This window comes from Prionailurus viverrinus, chromosome C2 (genome assembly GCF_022837055.1).
Source record: "Prionailurus viverrinus isolate Anna chromosome C2, UM_Priviv_1.0, whole genome shotgun sequence".
In the NCBI taxonomy this organism is placed as follows: domain Eukaryota; kingdom Metazoa; phylum Chordata; class Mammalia; order Carnivora; family Felidae; genus Prionailurus; species Prionailurus viverrinus.
In genome coordinates, this window is record NC_062569.1 from 142,453,516 (window position 1) to 142,476,778 (window position 23,263).

Here is a 23,263-nt window from a genome sequence, read left to right on the forward strand (position 1 = left end):
TTCTGCTTGATGGCTGTTGATGACAGGCCCTATGGGATGCTAGAACAGCAGAATGAAAGGTGTCTAGGGCCAAAATGGCAGCATGGATGAAAACAGGTCCCTTATCCCAAACAGCTTGCCCAAGAATGAAATACGAATGAGATACGAACTTTCATTAAGTGGAGCCCCTACATCTTTAGATCTATTTTTACAGCAGTTAGCTTTTCCTAACCAACAGGGCTTTTTTTTAAGTCTTTTCATTGTTTTTTGTTTTTGTTTTTTTGTTTGTTTTTGACTTTTATTCCCCGCTCAAATAGTTTCCCTTCCCTCTTGTTCGAGGGGAGAAAGACCATCAATAGCAAAGGGCAGCTGCAGAAGCAATACCCAGAACGAGCTTTACATTCTAGAAAGGACCCTGCACTTCCTCTCTGTGGTTTCCAGTCCTGCACATGTACCGAGAAACTTCTTTAGTAACAAGCTATAGACCCGATCCCTGAAGGTAGTCTTTTATTTTATTTGTTTTGACATTTTTTTTTTGTAGAGAATGTTAAATGATCAATCAGTGTCTTCTAGATTGCAATCTCCATAACAGCAAGATTGGTGTTACTTGTCAATTGCTAAGAAGTCATAGTGCCTATCCATTTGCAAGCACTTAATAAGTGTTTAATTAATCAAAGAAACAAATACCTTAGACTAAAAAAAAAATGGTGTTCATTTTTTTGTGTGTGACCCAGAAACAAACATATGGTTCTTACATCCTTAGCAAGCATCTAGTGTTTGTACTTCAACCCAGCTAGAAGGTTTCTCCCAGTGGTTTCTGGACAGAACATTCTCAGCTGTTTCAGTGCCGCATAGCAAAGCTCTGACAGCTTTCAGAACAAGAGGCAACATTAGTTAATAATCATTTGCACTTGAAACTATCTTATTTCATGACAATGAAACTTATATTCCTCCGGCTACAGTTTCTTTTGGATTGGTGTTGCTGAACTTTAGCATTCGCTGCTAGGCTCCAAGCTGTGACTATAAATCCCTTTGAGTTATTCACTCTTCATTCCCACTCAACATGTTCTAATTAACTCATAATGAATGCTCCCCAAATACTGCACATCTGACATCTTTTTGTTAATCAGAATGGGGCAGGAAAGAAGTCGTACCACTTTCTTTTCTGCTAACCAGCCATCTTTTGGCATCTTTCTGTATCAGATGAGTTTGGTGATGATACATCTTAGCTGACACCCGTCTCTCAGCTCCATCAATGGACCCCAGTTGTACCTTTCATTCTGTATACCAGGATATAATCAGAAGTGACAAAACTTCAGTGCAGGGAAAACCGCACACACTGCACAGGATTCTTGAGGCTGTCTGGCCTGAGAACATGTGCATGTGTGTGTGCAATAATGCGGAGCCTATTTTCAGGTATTGTATTCTGAAGAATATCCTGATCTTTTTACTAACATTCTTGTTTTTGATGTTTTCATTTGCATTCTGAATTTGTTTCCAAAAATTCTAGCAATTGTTTGTTTGTTTGGGTTCTGGAAAGAACCCTGTTTCGACTGTAGTTGAGATAGCAGGTAGATGACGAATATGTCTGCTTTTTAGTTTTATGTGGTATGTGTGGGATGTTTGTGTATGTGTGTGTGTTTGGTCCTTTTGTGTTGCTATGTTTTTTTTTTTTTAATGTTTATTTATCTTAAAGAGACAGAACAGGAGTAAGGGACAGGCAGAAAAAGAGGGAGACAGAATCCAAAGCAGGCTCCAGGTTCTGAGCTGTCAGTACAGAGGCGGACCTGGGGCTTGAACTCACGAACTGTTAGAAAATAACCGGAACCAAAGTTGGATGCTTAACTGACTGAGCCACCCAGGTGCCCCTATGGTTCTATAGTTTTTTTTGGGGGGGGGGTTAATTTATTTTGAGAGACAGTGCAGAGGAGGGGTAGAGAGAGAGGGAGAGAGAGATCCCAGACAGGCTCTGCACTGTCAGCATGGAGCCTGATGTAGGTCTCGAACTCACTAACCGTGAGATCATGACCTGAGCCGAAACCAAGAGTCGGATGCTGAGCCAACTGAACCACCCAGGTGACGCTATTGCTATAGTTTTTAAACACATTTTGGAATAATCAGAAAATCTTAGGATTAGAAGAAACTTAACTGTCCAAATAATTCAACCTCTCATTGTCTGTTAGTGATTCCTGCACAGATGTTGTTTAAAACAATAAACCTATTTGACAGATGAAAGGTGATGTTGCAAGTCCTTTCCTGATGTTGTTAAATAGAACGTCAGCCTTGCCTTGTACCTCCTAATGGTCATTGTCATACTGACTAGTGCTTCTGCTTAAGAAAAAAAAAATTGAGCAGAATTTTTATAAACAATTTGGAATAGTTTTCCAATTTGAAATGAAGTTTTGGAGTTGTATTCAAAGAAGTTTTGGAGTTGTAGAACAAGTTTGAGGCTATTGCTCAAGGACATACATATCAGCAGTTAGTATTCCTGACAATACATCACTGGATCTCAGAGTTCTGGGTCCTAAGTTCTAGAAGGATGGTAGAGAATACATTGAACATAGATAGCTGTGAAAGCTTTAGGTGATCATCCCAAAAGCACTTCAGGTTTTCTCAAATGTAGAAATCTAGAGGTTTTGTATTTAAGCTTTGTGCTTCAGATTAAGATGACATAAATTACATCCTTAATTAGTATTCTTTCCACTGATAGCGTTGATAAACCTTTGATTTAAGATACCATAATATAGGCAGAATAGGGGCGCCTGGGTGGCGCAGTCGGTTAAGCGTCTGACTTCAGCCAGGTCACGATCTCGCGGTCCGTGAGTTCGAGCCCCGTGACGGGCTCTGGGCTGATGGCTCAGAGCCTGGAGCCTGTTTCCGATTCTGTGTCTCCCTCTCTCTCTGCCCCACCCCCGTTCATGCTGTGTCTCTCTCTGTCCCAAAAATAAATAAACGTTGAAAAAAAAAAAGATACCATAATATAGACAGAATAAAAGCAAAGTATGTCTCAGGTGGCTACAGCTTGGCACGGATCTCGGCCAGCCAAAGCTCTAACTTTGTTGGATTGTGCCAACAATTATTGTGGTCTGTTTAACTTATTTTGGCCTACTGTATATAAGGACTATTTCATATACGTCTATTTTTATGCTAATGACGTAAATCCTAAATGGCCGAAGCCTATGTCAAATTGTACAGCAGAGGTTGTAAAAATACCCAAACTAAACTTGAATGTTAAATCCTAAATACATGGTCATGATAGTCAGAATGATGATAAAATTTAAAGGATCATAGAACAAAAGCAAAAAATGATTTTGGGTATTCCAAAATAAGTGAAATGGCAGTATTTCACTCCTGCTTCTCTTAATCCCTACTGTTATGCTTGGGTTGTGATAAGTGATAGAAGCTTGGTCTTAAAAGATGGCTAGATATTGGGGCACCCAAGTGGCTAAGTCGGTTGAGTGTCTTGACTTTGGCTCAGATCAGGATCTCGCTGCTCATGAGTTCGAGCCCCGCACCAGGCTCTGTGCTGCCAGCTCGGAGCCTGGAGCCTGCTTGGGATTCTGTCTCCGTCTCTCTGCCCCTCCCCTGCTCATGCTCTCTCTCTCTTCCTCTCAAACATAAAATAAAACATAAAAAAATTAAAAATAAAATAGTTGGTTAGATATGAATCATTTGTGAGGGTTAAGACCTGAGACTTCAGGAAGATGAGAAACATCTTGGACAATGGCTAGAATGGGGGTAAATCAGGGCACTTGAGGTATGCTCTAAGGAGATAATCTAGGTTATCAAATGATGAGATTGGCGACTAGAGTGACAGCATAAGAGTGCAAAGGAAATCAACCCTCAAATTCAGAACACTGACAGGGCTTAAAGCTATTTACTGACAAGGGGGCATGAAAGATCATAAATCAAAGATGACAAGAAATTCATCTGGAAATTGAAAAAGGAGTGTATCCCAAAGATTCCATGGAATTTGATAAGATAACCAGTTTAAGCGTTAAGAAAGCAAACTGCAGCAAGCTGGCTAATTCTGTGTCTAGCCAACAGTTATCTCTGATGAAATGTTGTGGAGATAAAGGGGAGTTGCTCATCTCTCAATGTCAAAGTAAAATAAACACACTTTCTTCAAAGTTATGACCAATAACTCGATTTTCAGCATGTTATTAAAGGAATCTTGACATGTTTTCAACTTGGGCAGTTTTGTCACTCTTCTTTAACTGTTAAGAATATTATTTGGCAACCATGATTAGAGTTCTAATTCGAATCTAATGATTACCCTTGCAAATCAAGTAAAAATGAGCAAGTTTTTGAGGATGATATGTTCAAAAAGCATGAATTTAACATTTAAATTCTTCATGATCGTACTTCACAAAAACAGTTACAGTTTATGTGACTAAATGGGGGCACAAAACTTAGAGGGTAAAATATATGCATTAATTGTTATCTGGTTAGTTCTTCCTTTTAGCAGATATTTAAAGACAAACAAAACCAAGCAAACAACTTTAATTGGCTGAGTTTGAGGTCTGCTTTCTACATTTCTGAGTGTCTTCCTTCAACTAAGTATTCAGTTATGTGAAATAAGAAAATATGGGGGAAAATTACTTGGTCTGTTGTGCCTAATAGATGATGTTTAACACACTGACAAAAAAAAAAATATGTACTTGAACAGAAATTTTATGATTTAGGTCAATTATCCACTTGGGAAGGGCAAATTTTGTTGAATATGGAGTATGTTGAAATGCTCAAGTTATTTTTCACATGTTTTGGGTCTTTTTTATTTTTAAAGAGGTTTTTCTCATTATTTAAAAACCCAGTGGAATTGTAATGGAACTGGGAAATGTAATCCATATGTTTTGGAACCTGTTACAATTAAATCATCAAATTACCATTCATTTTTTGACCACTTAAAATACAAGATCTTTTTATAAATGTATATACACCCACACAAGAAAATAATGCTGAACTCATAGAATTACTTTTTGATTAAATATTTCACTTCCAAATACTTATTTTCACTTTAATGTTGAATGGCATATTAATCAAGTACATTATATTAGGATAGTGATATATATTTAATGTATTAATAATTATTACTAATGTGTCATTAGAGGTAATATATTAAATTGTCAAGAAAAATTTACTATTAAGTAGGCAAAAATTTTGTTCAGTGTTCATGTGTCTATCCCTGATTCATTATCTAAACATGTAAATATTTTTGCAAACAAATCTGCCCAAGGGCAAAATACTTCCAGGTTTACTCAAATCCATAACTATTCTGTTGATGTCTTTAGAAAAAACAATATTTTTAAGTAAGCAATAGAGTTTGATGTATGGTGTCTTTGTTATAATAACTATTGGATAAATTCTTCGTTCCATCATGTTTGACCTAGAAGTGTAATATTCCATGGTTTCGTGAAAATATTTCAGAGAAAAGTTGATTTTTCTCTCTTCATGGAGTAAGAACATCTATTCCCATATCCAAGACTTGTCTCTGGTATTAAACAGGCTATTTAGAGAGGGAGAGAGAGAGAGGGAGAGAGAGAGAGAAAACTATAAATACATATCATGTTGTTGGAAGAATCCTTACTTTTTCACTTGCATTCATCGTGGATATGGCCGGATCTGGGTTATCGTTTCTCCTTTGCAATGAGGTCAGTTAAGCTTCATTGACGAGTGAGTCATACTGTGGGTTGGGTCTTTCTAGGGAGCCCTCTTCCTTTGCCTAACTACTCTTGTGGGTATTAAAACTGCTTTTTACTTTTTTCTTAAAAGAGCTTTTCTTTTGCTTAGCTAAGATTGAGAGAATTTTAACAAATATTTCTGACATTAGAGAGTATTTACTCAAGGAGCTCTAAATTTGAACACTGAAGTAAATCATAAAAAGAATATAGCAGCATTTGTCTTTCCTAAAGAAGCAAATTAAGCTACTACCTCAGTAGAGAAACTTTGAGCATTTAGGAAAATACAGGTTGTAGGGTGTTGCTAAAGGATCGTTCTTAAAAAAATTTTTTTTTCAACATTTATTTATTTTTTTGGGGACAGAGAGAGACAGAGCATGAACGGGGGAGGGGCAGAGAGAGAGGGAGACACAGAATCGGAAACAGGCTCCAGGCTCTGAGCCATCAGCCCAGAGCCTGACGTGGGGCTCGAACTCACGGACCGTGAGATCGTGACCTGGCTGAAGTCGGACGCTTAACCGACTGCACCACCCAGGCGCCCCTAAAGGAACATTCTTAAACATTGTATGTATTCAGTTTGTGCAAAAACATTGGTATGATTTTTATTATAAATACACTTTGCATTTGAAAGAGTTTTTTTTTAATTCCTATGAAACCTATGTTTTTAAAATTATAGTTTTATATTATAATCAAAGAATGTAGATGGGTGTCACATATGATTTCTAAATAACTACTCATGTTCTGTTACGGCTTTCCTTGTGGAAGGCAAGGATATCGCTCTAACAACTACTCACGTGTGTATGTAATCATACTGTGGAGATAGCATGTCTGTGGAAACGTAGAATACAGCCATGTGGTTTAGATTCTGGAATTGTGTATTACAAAATCATTTGCAGCCCTACCCTGAACTTCCACAGAGAAAAACCACAGATGGGAGAGACTCATGGACATTGTAGTTTAAAAGCTCTTTATGGGGGAAGAAAGGATGGAGATAAACCAAGAAAGCCAGAAATCTCCTCCCCTCACAACTGTTAGTGTCCTGGATAGAGCACAGACCTGGAGTCAGACAGTTGGAATCGCAGTGTTTCCACTGGCCAAATTATTCCACTTCTCTGACTCTTAAGTTTGTCCGTTTTTAAAAGAGAAATCATACTACTGAACTTTCATATACATCTAAGTGTATAGAAACTAGTAGCATGAGATAATTGGTTGTGCATGTTTTGATTTCCCTTCCAACCACACTACCATATATGAAATGTCACTTTCATTAGTTTTTTATAAATGGTCAATTACAATCAAAGTGAAATGTTGTATGCAAAATCCTGTGACATGTTACATTTCTCATTTGATAAGAAGTCACTATTTATTAGAAGACTCAGGTAATCACCCCAATGAGTGTATTAGCCAAGCGAATGTTCTGTGTGCAAGATAATTAAGAGAATACTAAATCTTTACTGAATCGACAATGAAAGATAACTGGTGATCCAAAAATTGTACTCTTTGTTATTTGCCTGAATGAGTTGAAAACTCCTGTCCGCACAAAATACCTGAACACAAATGTGTATGGCAGCTTAATTCATAACCGCCAAAGCTTGAAAGCAACCAAATGTCCTTCAATACGTGAATGGATAAGTAAACTGTGGTCCATCCAAAGAACAGAATATTATTCAGCACTAAAAAGAAAGGAGCTATCAAGCCATGAAAAGACATGGAAGAAACTTAAATGCATATCACTTAGTGGAAAAAAAAAACACAACAAAAACAACCTGAAAAGGCGATAGATTTTATGATTCCTACTGTACGACATTCCGAGAAAGCTAACTATGGAGACAGTAAAAAGATCAGGGTGGCCAATTGTTTAAGAGGAGGGAGAGATGAACAGGGAGAGCACAAGGGATTGTTAGGGTGGTGGAACTATTCTGTATGATACTGCAGTGGTGGATATATGCCATTATACAATTGCCTAAACCCATAGAATGCGCAAGAGGAAGAATGAACTCTGAACTATGGATTTTGGGTGGTGACAATGTGTCAACGTATGTTCAGTTGGAACAAATATGCCACAGTGTTGTGGGATGTTGGTAACTGGGGAGGCTGTGCCTGTGCAGAAACAGAGGTATATGGGAATTCTCTGTACTTCACCCTCAGTTTTGCTGGGAACATAAAGCTCCTTTAAAAACCTAGTGCTTTTACAGGGAGGCTTTATTTACTCATCTCCTTACATAAAATAAACATATGTGTTTTGAAAATTTTAAGCTAAAGATCCTCTATGCATTAGCTAATTATCTGCAAATACATGGAAGCAAATCACGTATTATGTTGTACAAAGACACAAGAAGACCACACACAGCTAGTACTAGAGTCATATAGTTCAGTGTCAAAATGAACTTATCTTGTAAAACCATCTGAACAGAGATGTACCAAGGAGCAAACAATCTGAAGGCTGACAATGTCTCACGTGTTCTCAACTGGACCAAACAACAGAAAGACTGGAAGGTAGCTTGACTCCATAAGTCTCTTCATCCATAAGGACTGGGGGACAGGGAACCTCCGTAGAACGTGTGCCAAAGCTTAGCTTCCTGGATGAGGAAGGTGTCTGTTAGAGGAACTTCAAGAGTGGGAATCAGTCTTTTTTCTGCTGAAAATCTCTGCTGCACTAAGCCACTTCTTCAGTCCTACCAAAGAAGAGTAGGAACTGAGCCTCCAGTGTCTCCCCTCACCCGATTTCAGGGGGAAAAAAAGGCAACCTTAGCTGGAAGTCTACAATGAGCCAAAGGATTGGAAATGATATTCTCACTTACCTCAAAAGAACCCTGTGACAGATATTGAAATGTACAAAGAGAGTAAGTAAATCATCCAGAATGCCCAGCTAGGAAAGATTATGGCCTTGTGATTCAAACTAAATTTTACTGGCTCTGAAACTATGACCTTAATACACTCTAGCTCCTCAACAACTTAAAGGCTTAATGTTCCAATTTAAAGAGAAACAAAAATAGGACTCTTCCTGTGGAAAGTGAACCAGTAATAGCTTACTTAGAAAGGAGAGCCTAAGTATAACCATTTGATAACTTTAAGGGAGTCATGGTAACAGGTATTTATTGAAAACTAACTATGTACAAGGCATTGTGCTAATTACCCTAAATGCACTGGAAACCCGGAAGTAATGCTAAAAGGTGAAGGTCAAAGTCTTGTTGGAGAGAGGCTATGGAGGCCCCAAGAGGCTTCCTGCTATGAGAAACCTGAAAATATAAGGAGTATCCTTGGTCCAGCCTCCAAGTATCCAATAGAAAGAGGGGCTCCGGAATTCTCTACGCTCATGGCAAGATCCCTACCTTCCCTACATGCTAATGTTCCTGGTCTACACAACCATGTAGGCCTTGAGACCTTCAAGAGTCACATTTCCTGTTTCAGCCCATCCCGACCCTTCTCTATCTTCTAACACTTTCTCACTCTGCCACCATAACCTCTTATCTTGATTGATTACATTGATACTGTGTAATTGGTGTCTAAGCTTCTCTTCCTTCTCCCTATGATGTCTTATGACTTAGCAACTTGATTAGGCTATACTGTATTTCCAAGAATGCTCCAGTGTCGTCTGCTCCTACAGCATGGGCCAGGAGAGATGATCTCATACAGGCGGTGGAGGGTTGGTTGGAAATAGGCAGCAGCCATTTGGTCATATAAGCACAGCTCCTGCCAGTTATTCAATCAAACACTAATCTTGGGGGCACCTGCGTGGTTCAGGAGGTTAGGTGTCCAACTTCAGCTCAGGGCATGATCTCCTGGTCATGAGTTCAAGCCCCGTGTCAGGCTCTGTCCTGACAGCTCAGAGCCTGTAGCCTGCTCTGGATTTAGTGTCTCCCTCACTCTTTGTCCCTCTCCCGGCCTCAGCGCTCTATTTCAAACATAAGTAAACATTAAACAAACAAACAAACACCACTAATCTTGGTACTGCTTTGAGTGATTTTAGAGATTAATTAAAGTCCATCATCAACTGGTTTAAAATTAGAGCGGTTACCCTTGGGGCCTCTAACTTAATCATATGGAAAGTCTTTAAATGAGGATTTAGACCTTCTGTGGGGGAGGAAAGGATTCCACCTTGTGGACAGCAAGTTGCTATGTGTACCTTTGTAGACTACAATGATGACTGCCCCCTGTGTGGTAACAGACATTAACATGACAATCTGCATAATGACTCCAAAGTAGGTTCTATCACACCCGCCATATGCAGATGATGAACTTGAGTCTGGGTAGGGAATGCCTATTGCAAGGCCACGGAGCTAACAAATGCTGTGTGTGGCTATAATCCCCGAGGGCTGACTTCAAATATTGTGTTTAAATTTTTATTATACTTATAAATACTATTTTACTTATGTATACTCTTTTTTTTTTTTTTTTTTTTTTTACAATTTCTGTAAATAAAGATGAGGCTATGCTTTAGCAATAATGGGAAAACCTCACAGGAATGCATCAAACATTGCTCTTCAAGGAGATATTACCAACATTAAGTTGAATTAACTTTATGTACATACTGTCTAACTAAAATGCAACTATAATTTCTATTTAAGAAGTCTCAAACTTTTCACCGGTGTTGTTGGATAAATATGAAAGAGTTACGAAGAAAAACAGTTCTATTATATCATGAATAATCTTATTTATGTAATAATATGGAGAATTAAATTTCAATCATTAATTTAGCCTTATAATTAAAACTTTTGGGAGATTTCTCTCTCTCTCTCTCCCTCTCTCTCTCTCTCTCTCTTTCTCTTTTTTTCTAAGGAGGCTTCACTCCCAGCACAGAGCCCGACAGAGGTTGAACTCGCAACCCTGAGATCAGGACCAGAACTGAGATAAAAAATTGGACACTTAACGCACTGAGCCACCCAGGCGCCCCACTTTTGAGAGATTTAATACCTGCTTCCGTAAGAGATTAACAGGACTATTGTCAGCCTCTATTAATTAATTGAAAATCTTCACTTATTTGAGTTTAAGTCTTTTTCTTAATATACAGTGTTGAGGAACATGGGGCAAGCTGAGGGCAAAGTACAGGCTAACAGCGCCCCCTCTACAAGGTAGACTTTGTGTGATATTCCTCAGACACCACTGGCTTCCCAAAAATAGGGGAAAGGAAAGAAAACAAATGATTGACTGATAGAGATCACAGTCATGCAGGACAGGAGCCTCCTTCAGTTTACAGATAACTTTGTAAACCGCAAGAAGGCAATCTTATCCAGAGCCTCGTCTCCAGAAACCTATAGACTCCGTTTCCTGGAGCCCTAATATCACCCTCATCAAGATGTAAAGGGGTTTAGGTGCTTGCCATGGTGATGTGGGAAACGAAGGCAAATGAAAAACTAAATTCCCTTACTGCCTATAGCCCTTGGACAAGTCATTGAAACAGGCAGAGTGACCTCCCTCTAGGAGTTCAGCTGCTTGGACGATGACACTTTGCTTAGGGCAAAGGGAATCTTGGCTTAACATTATCCCGACCCTGCGGGATCCTGTGAGTGTCTTTAAACACATAAGGAGGTTTGCAAAGGAATTTTTATCTTTAACCCCCAAGTATATGTTGGCAATTATACTCCAAGTGTATGGCCCCTGATATAACTCTGAAGGGTCTCATGACTGAGGTTTTAGTTAACAGCAATAAATGATGTTTTCCTAACAGCTAGCCCCTCAAGGTTCTGGAAACCTTGCTTCCAAAATTCCTTAGGGATTTATGCTGTCCCTAACCCCCTCCCAACCTGAACGTATATAATCAGTCACCCTTCACAACCCCAGTGCAGCTCTTTCTGCCCATGGGTCCTGTCCCTATGCTTTAATAAAACCACCTTTTTATATCAAAGCCACTTCAAGAATTCTTTCTTGGTCGTCGGCTCAGAACCCCCCATCACCCCAAAACCCCATCATATAGTATTTCTTTTTACACATGGTTTATTTCCTATGTACATTCATGAACAGATGCGTCTATGTCCAAGGAATTACACAAATAGCATGAATTCTAATTTGTAGAAAGTTAGATTTGACAATCTCCTAGAAAATCAAAAGACTATAACACGTACATTTACCAATTCAAGAAAATGGTGAGAAAAATAGTCAATAACGTAAAATAGTATTTTTAACAAAATTAGCTGAAAAATAAAAGAATGCATAGTTTCAGAATTGCTTGGGTTTCATTGAAGAAACTAATGTCACTGTTAGGACACATAATTGGTGTTGAACTATACTAAGTCATATTTTAGTATGTTTGTATGTATGTATTTATTTAGTGTCAAGGTCAGGCATTACCTATCTAACCTTGAATGTCAAATTAGATTTTTATTATCCTGTTTGTAACATATTAAAAAATCAACTGACCAGCTTGACGAGGGAGCATAAGGCAAGCTGACCAGCTGCATCAGCCCCCCACACCATCCCCTGCCCTCCACTCCCCTAACCCAGCACCCCCCAGGTGGGATATGTGTGATATTCCTCAGGCACTCCTGGCTGCCAAGGATAGAGGAAAGGGAAAGAAAACAAATGGTTAAATGGAGTCTCCATCAGTTTACAAGTATCTTAGTAAAATTACAAGAAAAGGACAATCTTAACTGTAGCCTCATCTCCAGGATCGCCCTACTGTCTTCATGGTAAGGCTTTGCTAGACGGAAAAACAACCTTAAACTGACAATAGCTAAACCTCCAGTAATCTGTGGATCTTCTTTAGCATCTGAAAATCCCTTTAAGACACTTCAAGCTTTATCTCCCTCAACTCCATAGCGTGTAACTTTATGTCGCCCTTCTCAACGCCACTGTAGCTCTTTCTGCCCAGGGGTGCTGTCCCGTGCTTTATGAAAATCACCTTTTTGCACGAAAGACATATTCAAGAATTCTTTCTTGGCCATCAGCTCCGAACCCCCACCACCACTCCAAAACCCCACCAAGCTCAGCACCAACCCACCAGCTCCAAACAACACTACAAGTTTAGCATCCTTGCATCACCTGGGCTGCCTGGCCTGTTGCTCATTACTTTCAATGGCAGATGTATATTAATCCACAGTGTAGGCTTTCAACGTTTTATTTGAAAAATATGCAACTAGTTAATATTTAAGAGATCTCTGTTCTCGTGGAAGTTTGTAATTGTCTTTATCAAAGCAAGTAACTCAAAGAAACAGTAATCCAAACTTCCACATTTGCTACAGAATATTTGATATTAAATATTTATAGGGGCACCTGGGTGGCTCAGTTGGTTAAGCGACCAACTTCAGCTCAGGTCATGATCTTGCGGTTTGTGGGTTCCAGTCCCGTGTCGGGCTCTGTGCCGACAGCTCAGAGCCTGAAGCCCGTTTAGGATTCTGTGTCTCCTCTCTCTCTTCCCCTCCCCTGCTCATGCTCTGTCTCTCTTTCTTTCTAAAATAAACATTAAAAAAATAAATATTTATAATATTTAGTATGTTTTATTTATAACTATTTTAAATGTGTTAATTATATAGTCAAGTAGATTAAGCGTCCAATCATTTTGGTATAAACTGTTTACAGCAAATCCTCATTTATAGACAAGTGGCCATCAGTTCAATGATATCAGAAACACATTTTGCTAAGAGGCTCTGATTATTTTTCTTGTCCTTCACATGGTGTCACAGGTTATAATGATTTTAGCATAGTCAGGACTAGCCATTTGGAATCATAATGATTTGTTCCAGAGGGCTTAAAACATTCTTCAGTTTCTGCAAATTTTAGAAAAACGTTTATAATAATTACACCTGGAAATAGACTTTGGATGTTATTTCATTCTGCTACTTATTCTACTAAGATGAAAACTGAAATAAAATGAAAGCTTCCATTGTATCAATTTTGTCTCATGTGACTGTTACAGGTATTGGAACAACATCTATTTTTGGAATGAGGCCATAAATGCAGCAATGTCATTTAAATTTGTCTGAAGGCAGTCAAATATGCTGTAAGCTTAGATTTTAAAGTTACTTCCTTCCAAATTTCCAGGTATAAATTAAGTCATGGGAATATAATATACAGCTTGGCGACTATAGTTAGTAACTTTCAAATACGCAATATAATATTATGAGAATAGATCCTAAAAATTCTCATCACAATTTTTTTTTTGGTTAACTATGTATGTATGGTGATGCATGTTAACTAGACTTATTGTGGTGATCATTTAACAATGTATGCAAATATTGAATTATTACGTTGTGTACGTGATTCTAACATAATGTTGTTTGTCCATTATACTGGAGTTAAAAAGAAGTTACCTTATTCCAATTGGTTGAATTGATTTTGTGTATAGACCTCTATATCTTATGATACAGGATTCTGGGGAAAAAGATAAACATCCAAAAATTTATAGAATAAAGTTGAGTGGAAAAGAATAGGGACGAGTATGCTACTTTTTAATGAAATACTTACACGTTGCCATTACATAAATGTTTCTCTAAGATCAGTGTGGAGTGACAGGGGTTTAGAAATGGAAAACAAGTCAACCCCTTACAAAGGATGTGGCTAAATTTTCACTGAAGCAAATAAAAACAGTTCCCTCATTCATTCCTTGATGTCTAGTCATTGGTCAAACAGCCCGATTCATAAATGGATCTCACAGAAGGCAAACCCAAAGTGTCTAAAGGAAATTCACTTTAATGAATTCAAAACCACACGTATATTAGAATGTTTAATGTAACAAATAAAGTCCTGAATGTTATGTTTTGAGCGTCAGACAACCTCAGTTCTTAAATCTCGCATAGAGAAAGAAACCAAATGTTCAGCAATTTCATCTGTGTGACTAATTTTGAATTGCACAGAAAGTAGTCAATGTAAGTGACTACTTATTGGAAATATATTTTTTCGCAAAATATAGTTTGTCCACTAATAGAGCATAATCATTACAGATACACATGCATATTTGTAGTAGTGAAGTGTTGCTATTCTGATTTTTTTTTTCTTTTTTCTTAATGTTTATTTATTTTAGAGACATTGCACAAGCAGGGTCAGGGCAGAGAGAGAGGGAGACAGAATCTGAAACAGGCTCCAGGCTCTGAGCTGTCAGCACAGAGCCCGACGCGGGGCTTGAACTCACAAACCGTGAGATCATGACCTGAGCTGAAGCCGGACACTCAACGGACTGAGCCACCCAGGTGCCCCTGATTTTAGTACATTCTTGACATTCTAAAAGTCAGAGTTGGATGGGACAAATTTTCTGCTGCAAATGAAAGTCACTGATAGTTAACAAGCAAATCCAATCAAATGGATCACCATATTTGCAATAGAAGCAGTATAACGGAAAAATCACTTGGGCTACAGATGAGAAGTCTAAATCAGACACTTCCAGAAGATGAGAAAAATTCTCAAGCTTTCCATGTTTTTGGTGGAAACTCAATGAGTGGAACTTTTATTAGTTGGATTTCTCATTCATTTGCAAAAGCGATTAACAAAGAATAAGCATGGAAGCCAGTTCCCACTGATAACACTTTTCTCTTTTCCTTCAACAATCCTGGGCAGTTGTTGGAGAATGATGGAGAGAGTTATACTAGGGTGTCAGCCCAACCCTGTGTTTGCATTATAGTTTGCCTGCCCTCTGTGGGAGGGACCTGCTTACTTTGTGTGACTAGAGGAATGACAAGCATGCCAAATGACTTTCCTAGTTAACTACAATGTTTCTGAACTTTTCGGAGCTTAAGACACCAGTATGTGGAAGCTAAAAAAGCAAGCTTTAGTTCATAGAGTTTATTCAACTAAAACATCTTACTATCTATCTCCAAGCAAGCTTTGGGGAACTGATAAGCAGAATTAAGTAAACCTTGACTGAAAAGGGATAAAGAAAACATAATAGAAAGCTATTCAGTCACAACTTAGACATTGAAGAGTTCTTTTTTTTTTTTTAATGTTTATTTATTTTTGAGAGAGAGAGAGAGAGGAGTGCTAGCGGGGGAGGAGCAGAAACAGAGGGAGATACAGAATCTGAAGCAGGCTCCAGGCTCTGAGCTGTCAGCACAGAGCCCGACACAGGGCTTGAACCCGTGAACTGTGAGATCATGACCTGAGCCGAAGTTGGACACTCAAGTGACTGAGCCACCCAGGCACCCCCGTCGAAGAGTTTTTAAAGTCAAGCTATTTTTATGTCCTATATCATTATGTCCTAAAGATTATCTGTAAAAAGGCCTACTGGCTTTAAAAATAGAAGATACGTGACCAAAATGTCATATCTGAGGTTCTTTAAGGCCTCATCTGTTTTACAGGGAAGACCTAGAATTGGTACCATCATATAAATGAAATAGATATTGACATATATATATTGTATACTAGATACTTACCTGGAAATTCCAATTGCCAATTTAATATTGTTTTCAATAGTAAAATACATTAACGCTGCAGAGAAAAGATATAGAAAGTATATTTTAAAGAATATTAATAAAGTAAATATCCATGTAACTGCCACCCAGGTTAAAAAAAATTTTTTTTGGACATCACCTATGGTTTATAAGTCCTGTTAAATCTTTACAAATTGCTTCTCGTTTCTATCTGAAAATCAAGAGAATCCTAGTGTATTAATGAGGGTTCTTCAGAGAGTTAAAATGTTAAATATATAAGATATGTATGTGTATATATATCTTAAATACATAACAATATTTTAATATAATTATACAATTAATCTTACTTATAAATAAGAATATTTCTTGAATATTAAGGAATTGACTTGCATAATTGTGGTGGCTGGCAAGTCCAAACTCTGCAAGGCAAGCCCAAAGGCTGGAGGTCCAGGGAAGAGTTGATATTACAGCCCCTTAGGGAACCTTTGTCTTTTCTGTTAAGGCCTTCGGGGGAATGAATGAGACCCACCCATGTTATGGAAAGTAATCTACTTTTCTAAAAGTTTATTGATATAAATGTTAATCATCTCTAAAAATTACCCTCCAGGGCAATATCTAAACATATTTAACCAAACATCTGGGTACCATAGTTTAGCCAAGCTGACACATAACATTAACTATCACTCCCAGCAAAAATCTCAAGTATGTCCATTTAGATGTATATTTCCAGGTGAAAAGAGATATATGGAATATACCCTGCTGCTCTAGACCTCATATTTTAATTATGTTTTTAAAATTTAGGGAGGTCTTAGTGTCATGTCCAATTGGCTTATAGAAATTCAGTCAGTAACTTCAACCCATAAATAATAGACTATCTATAAAACATTAACTCTTAAAAATTGGCAAGATCTTGCATTCAGTGTCAAATTAGGGAAGAAAATATCTAAAATGCGTGACAATATTATAGCTATTATTCATCTAACGTAAGACGTATTTTTAACAAAAGATACATTGCAGCTTTTATTCTCTGCTACCAATCACACAAATGTGAAATGCACCTCAGTGTAAACGTATTCATTTTAGCCTGAAACTGATGACCTACCTCTTTGTTCCATAACAAATTTCACAAAGGTTGTCCATATTCGCTCTCCCAATTTCCTCATCACTGGTGAATTCGTCTTCTTACTATTTGGATTTACCTTCTATCATTTTACCAAAATACTATTGCTAATGCTAGAGACAGAGATTCAATGGACATGTTTTAGTTCTCATCTTAGAAACCTCCCAGAAGCATTCAGTACCATTGGCTTGGCTCCCTGTCTCAGAGAGATCTAGTTGCAGGTGTCGGGCAGAATTGGCCAACCAGGGCTGAAGCTCAATGTCAAGGTAAATATTAGAGATGTGCTTGTGTTGGTTACCCTTGAGTAGGTAGTGACTGAGGCTGTGATTATGGATGAAATCATCTAGGAAGCGTGGGGCGTGAAGAAAGAAGGCTTAGGACAAAGCCGTGAGTAAGTAATGTCAACACTTAACGCCCAAGAAGTCAGAGAAGTGACTAGAAAACCACCAGAGTGTGGCATTTTGGAAGGGAGAAGGTGTTTCAAAAAATGTGGTTGTTCAACATTTTGGAAACCTGATGAAATGTGGAGAAAGATGAAACCTTAAATATTTGCATTGAGAGGACATTTGGGAAACCAGCAGAGGGAGAAGACAAATTGGAGTGAGTTCAGGAAAAATCTGCATGTGTTCACTTCTTCAACCTGCATAAAAGGTGATTGATTTGCTCTTTCTGCCTTCGTTCAATGTGACCCCATTCTATACGTAACCTCTTTTTCTGTTTCTTCTTATTTTGCCTTTCAAAATGTGCTCTGTAACAAAGATGACTATCCCCTTATTTAATTCACTCATTTCACCATACTCTTAATTTATTGAAAACTGTCTATTAAGTTCTAAACTGTATGTTAGTACTGTCCAAACACTGAAAACTCAGCAATGAGTAAATGAAGGATGAGGTCTTTTCCACAATTCATTTAGCCAGATTGTAACAGTATAGATTGTTTTAACAGATTTGCTCAGGGAACAAGCCACCATAAAATCTCAGTGGCTGCAACGATAAAGCAACATTTATTTCTTGTTTAAGCTACACAAAGACTGAGATCAACTACAGCCCTTATCCATATATTTCCATTCCAGGACCCAGACAGAAAACAGAAACAATCGGTTGGCAAAATTTATTAGCACATCTTTAAAGATTCTTCTCCAATATGAACCATGTCCATTCATATTCCATTGGCTGAAGCACATCACATGGCCAGGTTCCGTGTCAACATAGCAGGGAATATATTGTCTTTCCATAAGGAGCCCCTTGAACTCCAGGGCAATGAGCAGCAATGAATAATTTCCTTACAGGGAAGGAAGAATGAATAACTGTCTGCAATAAAACAATCTAGAATAAATAGTTACTCTTATATTTTATCTACAAAGTCATCCTATAAATATCTAAGAAAAGTTGACTCAGCCTTTACAGTATTAACAACAATGCTATCGTATTACTAGTGATTTCTTCTTCTTCTTTTTTTTTTTTTTACATATATTTATTTTCGAGAGAGAGAGACAGAGACAGAGACAGAGTGCGAGCAGGGGAGGGGCAGAGAGAAGGAGACACAGAATCTGAAGTGGGCTCCAGACTCTTCAGTGACAGGCTGACAGAAGTGAGACTGATGTGGGGCTTGAACCCACGAACCGTGAGATCATGACCTGTGCCAAATGACCTGAGCCAAAGTCGGAAGCTTAACCAACAGAGCCACCCAGGTGCCCCAGGTGTTACCAGTGATTCTTAAAAGTGACTTGCGGATGGTCATAACTCTCAACACTTTGTTTTATAATTTTATTTAGCACAGTTACTTTTGTCCTTTCTTAGGAACACTATGAATTATTGATGTACTTCATATTCTATACTAAATATATTTATATTTATAACAAAAGTTATACTTTTTGTACAGCATACAAAATAAATCCATTTGTTAATTCATTAACAGATATTTATCGGGGCACCTGGGTGGCGCAGTCGGGTAAGCGTCCGACTTCAGCCAGGTCACGATCTCGCGGTCCGGGAGTTCGAGCCCCGCGTCGGGCTCTGGGCTGATGGCTCAGAGCCTGGAGCCTGTTTCCGATTCTGTGTCTCCCTCTCTCTCTGCCCCTCCCCCGTTCATGCTCTGTCTCTCTCTGTCCCAAAAATAAATAAACGTTGAAAAAAAAAATTAAAAAAAAAAAGATATTTATCAAGTTCCTACAATATGCTACAATCACAACTGGAAACACACAAACACAGCAAATTGTCAAAAGTAAAGAGGCCATTATCTTTGGTCTCTTTCTCACCTTGACCTTCTGCACCCATACTAACACCGGATCCCATGCTCCTTCCAACAGTTATTTCCAGTCTGGCCTGTGTGGTACAAATGCGGTTACATCAGGGGCGCCTGGGTGGCTCAGTCGGTTAAGCGTCCGACTTCAGCTCAGGTGATGATCTCACAGTCTGTGAGTTCGAGCCCCACGTCGGGCTCTGTGGCGACAGCTCAGGGCCTGGAGCCTGTTTCAGATTCTGTGTCTCCCTCTCTCTCTCTGACCCTCCCCTGTTCGTGCTCTGTCTCTCTCTGTCTCAAAAATAAATAAAACGTTAAAAAAAAAAATGCGATTACATCAGGCCCACAACTTAATCTTGGCCTTTTGACTAGCATCTTGGAAAAATTTAGAGTCATTATCACAATATAGAGCATCCTGCAGGCTCTGGGCTTTCCTCCCTCACCTGGCTCCCTTCTTAGGTCTTTCGCTCTCTCCCAACCTTTGGCCACTCTGGCCTTCTTGTAACCGACTGAGCCACGCAAGTGCCCCTGTAACATACGACATTTTAAGGTTAATTTGCCCACTGTAACCCAAATGGATGTAAAATTTTGACAAAATTTAAGCTTTTATATGTCTTTATAATTTATTTTTAGAATTATTTATGCTTTCAGTGACACCTGTTTTTCAAGTTCTAGTGTCACATTACTACATATAAGGAAATACAATTGGCAATATTTATTTTTATTCCTAATTTACATAGGCAGAAACAAGTCATTTGTTTGGGCTTAAGAGAAGATTTACCTTTTTTTTTTTTTAATTTTTTTTTTAATGTTTATTTTTGGGACAGAGAGAGACAGAGCATGAACGGGGGAGGGGCAGAGAGAGAGGGAGACACAGAACCCGAAGCAGGCTCCAGGCTCTGAGCCATCAGCCCAGAGCCTGATGCGGGGCTCGAACTCAGGGACCGCGAGATCGTGACCTGGCTGAAGTCGGACGCTTAACCGACTGCGCCACCCAGGTGCCCCAAGATTTACCTTTTGTGAATGCTGCAGTCGGTGTTGGGCAAATAGTGACGGAAGATGGTTTTCTCAAGAGCTGAAAACCAAGAGCTCATACTCCTTTTACTCAGAAGTATAAGTCCTCGTATATGGAGATCAGGTTTTGAACCATAATTGATGGTAATGTGCTAACACCACTGTGTATTTTTTGTGGAGATGTATTGGATAATTAGGGGATGAAACCATCAAAAGTCACTGGTATTTACATAAAACATAAATAAATACGTTTAAAACCAGAAGAGTTCTTTGTAAAAAGACTATTGAGTTAAAAAGCTGACAGAAACAGATGTTCAACATTGCACATGTAAATATTGGTGCTATGTGGGCTTCTTGTAAAACAGCACGCCGGGTTGCTGAGACTAAATAAAACACCCCATTGCTGACACACTAGTGAAATATAGTATTAAAGATATTTGCTTGAAAAAAAAAATTTGCAGGGCGCCTGGGTGGCTCAGTCGGTTAAGTCCGACTTTGGCTCAGGTCATGATCTCACGGTTCGTTGGTTCGAGCCCCACATCGGGCTTTGTGCTGACAGCTCAGAGCCTGGAGCCTGCTTCCTGTTCTGTGTCTCCCCTTCTCTCTACCCCTCCCCCACTCACGCTCTGTCTCCCTCTGTCTCAAAAAGAAATGAACATTAAAAATTTTTTTTTTTTAAATTTGCTTGGCAGAATCTGTGGTATGGGGTCAAATACCACTTTACAATGATCCCATGTATTCCGGAAGTGGGTGATAATATGGAAGACCAACTCACGGAATAATTAAAGCCAACAGAGTGTTTTTAGTTGCAAGTAGGCTAATGCATGGATACCGTGAACACAGTAATTCTTCCAGCATATATTTTTTTCAACATAATGTTGATCGATGGATTTTTTTTCCTTCATTGTTCATTTAAAATAACTAGATCTGAACTGCATAAAACCATAAATGGTTAGCCGATGTCGTTTGGAAATTAAGCTTTGTGTGGGAGCATGTACTGATAGCCCAACATTTATGGCAGAAAACTTTCTGAAATAGTCAGATGTGGAGCTGGCACCAAAATGCAAATCAACACGCTACTTTGTTGATCAAAACAAGTATCGCTCTGCATAAAATGTCAGCTTGAATAGAGGGCTTCATAGCATGCTCACATTTGCAAATAAAGTAATGGCTAATGCATTGAATTTGAGATGATTTTCTTTATCCAGTGTTAATATGGAAGCTGACCATGAACTCACATTACTGCTTGAAGAAGCATGATGCTGGGGAGAGGGAATATTCTGTTGAAAACATTTAAATTACTGAAAAAAAAACCTCTTAATATTTCTGTAAGATAAGAAACAAGTTTGGCTCTAACTTCTTAAGGATGTTTTGCCGTAAGACTGCTTGGATACTTTATACCTATTTGATGATATTAACACCTCTAAGTATGTTAGGAAGGAAGGAAGTTTTTCAACGGCAGATGTAATTGGAAGGCAAAAATCAAACTTAGGAGGCTTTGTAACGACTGGTGTTCATGGATTTTATGAATTTAGTATCTTACCATTGAAGTAGATTTAAAATTTTTTTTATTGTTTTTAATGTTTTTTATTTATTTTTGAGACAGAGAGAGACAGAGCATGAACGGGGGAGGGGCAGAGAGAGAGGGAGACACAGAATCGGAAGCAGGCTCCAGGCTCTGAGCCATCAGCTCAGAGCCCGCCTCGGGGCTCGAACTCACGGACCGTGAGATCGTGACCTGAGCCAAAGTCAGACGCTTAACCGACTGAACCACCCAGGCGCACCCCATTGAAGTAGATTTTAATGTTAGTATTTCATACTTGCCAAAGGTTATCACCACGAAATTTAATGGAAGCTGTGATGGGTTTTGTGTGTCGACATGACTGTGCTAAAGGATGCCCAGATGGCTAATAAAACATTACATATGGGTACGTCTGTGAGGATGCTTCTGAAGGAGATCAGCATTTGAATCTGTGGACTGGGTTAAAAGGTAGCCCCCACCACTGTGGGTGGGCATCACTTGATCCAGTGAGGACCTGAATAGGGAAAAAACAAAAAAAGGCAGGAAGAGGGTAAACTGGCCCTCTCTGGTTGAGCTGGAATATCCATCCTTTCCTGCCCTTGGACATCAGCCCTTTAGGTTCTTAGACCTTAGGACTTGGGCTGGGACTTATACATTGGCTCCCCTGGCTCTCACGCCTTAGGGATGGCTAGAACACCACCACCAGCTTCCCTGGGCTGCCTCCTTGCTGGTGGCAGACTGTGAGGCTTCTTGGCCTCCATAATCATGTCAGCCAGTCTCTCATAACAAAACTCCTTCTATAGATCTATACACATCCTGTTTGTTCTGTTTCTCTGGGGAAGCCTGACTAATACAGATTTTGGTACTAAGAGTGACTTTAGAGGAGCAGAATATGAAGGATGAGTTTTTTCGAGTTGGTTCTGGTGTTTCTGGAATGGTCTCTCTAATCTGATTAAATCTAAAGATGTTAATGGTTCAGTTTCTAGTAATAAAGACAGCACTTATAGTACATGATATGAACAGTTAATACAAGAGAAATGTCTGCAGTGGATAGTCCTAATCAACTTCTCATAAATAGCAAGGAGCGAAGTTGTCTGTATATGATACTTGCAAACATTTTGTGAAAACTAAGGAATAGGACATTGGTTGGTTGCTCCTCATATGGCTGGACAAAGTGGTGAAAAAGAAACATGAACTCAGAGACTTGAATTCCTAGCTGAGGTTCTGTATAAATGACCTAAGAGCTTCCATGTGTGCCCCGAAGGAGAGACCTTTATCTCCTGTCGCTGTAGGGCCCAAAGTGCTGCAAATCAAGTGCGACCTCATCCTGTGATTGGCTGAACACAAGTTGAGCTCCCCAGCCTTGCCGGGTATCTAGGGTTAAAGTGGGGGCATTGATTGGGAAAGAATGGG

The 23,263-nt window shown here is 38.9% G+C and overlaps 1 pseudogene; it reads right to left on the reverse strand.

Annotated features, from left to right (window-relative positions):
- Nucleotides 1–283: 283 nt before the first annotated feature.
- Nucleotides 284–486, reverse strand: LOC125175929 (uncharacterized; annotated as a pseudogene).
- Nucleotides 487–23,263: the final 22,777 nt, after the last annotated feature.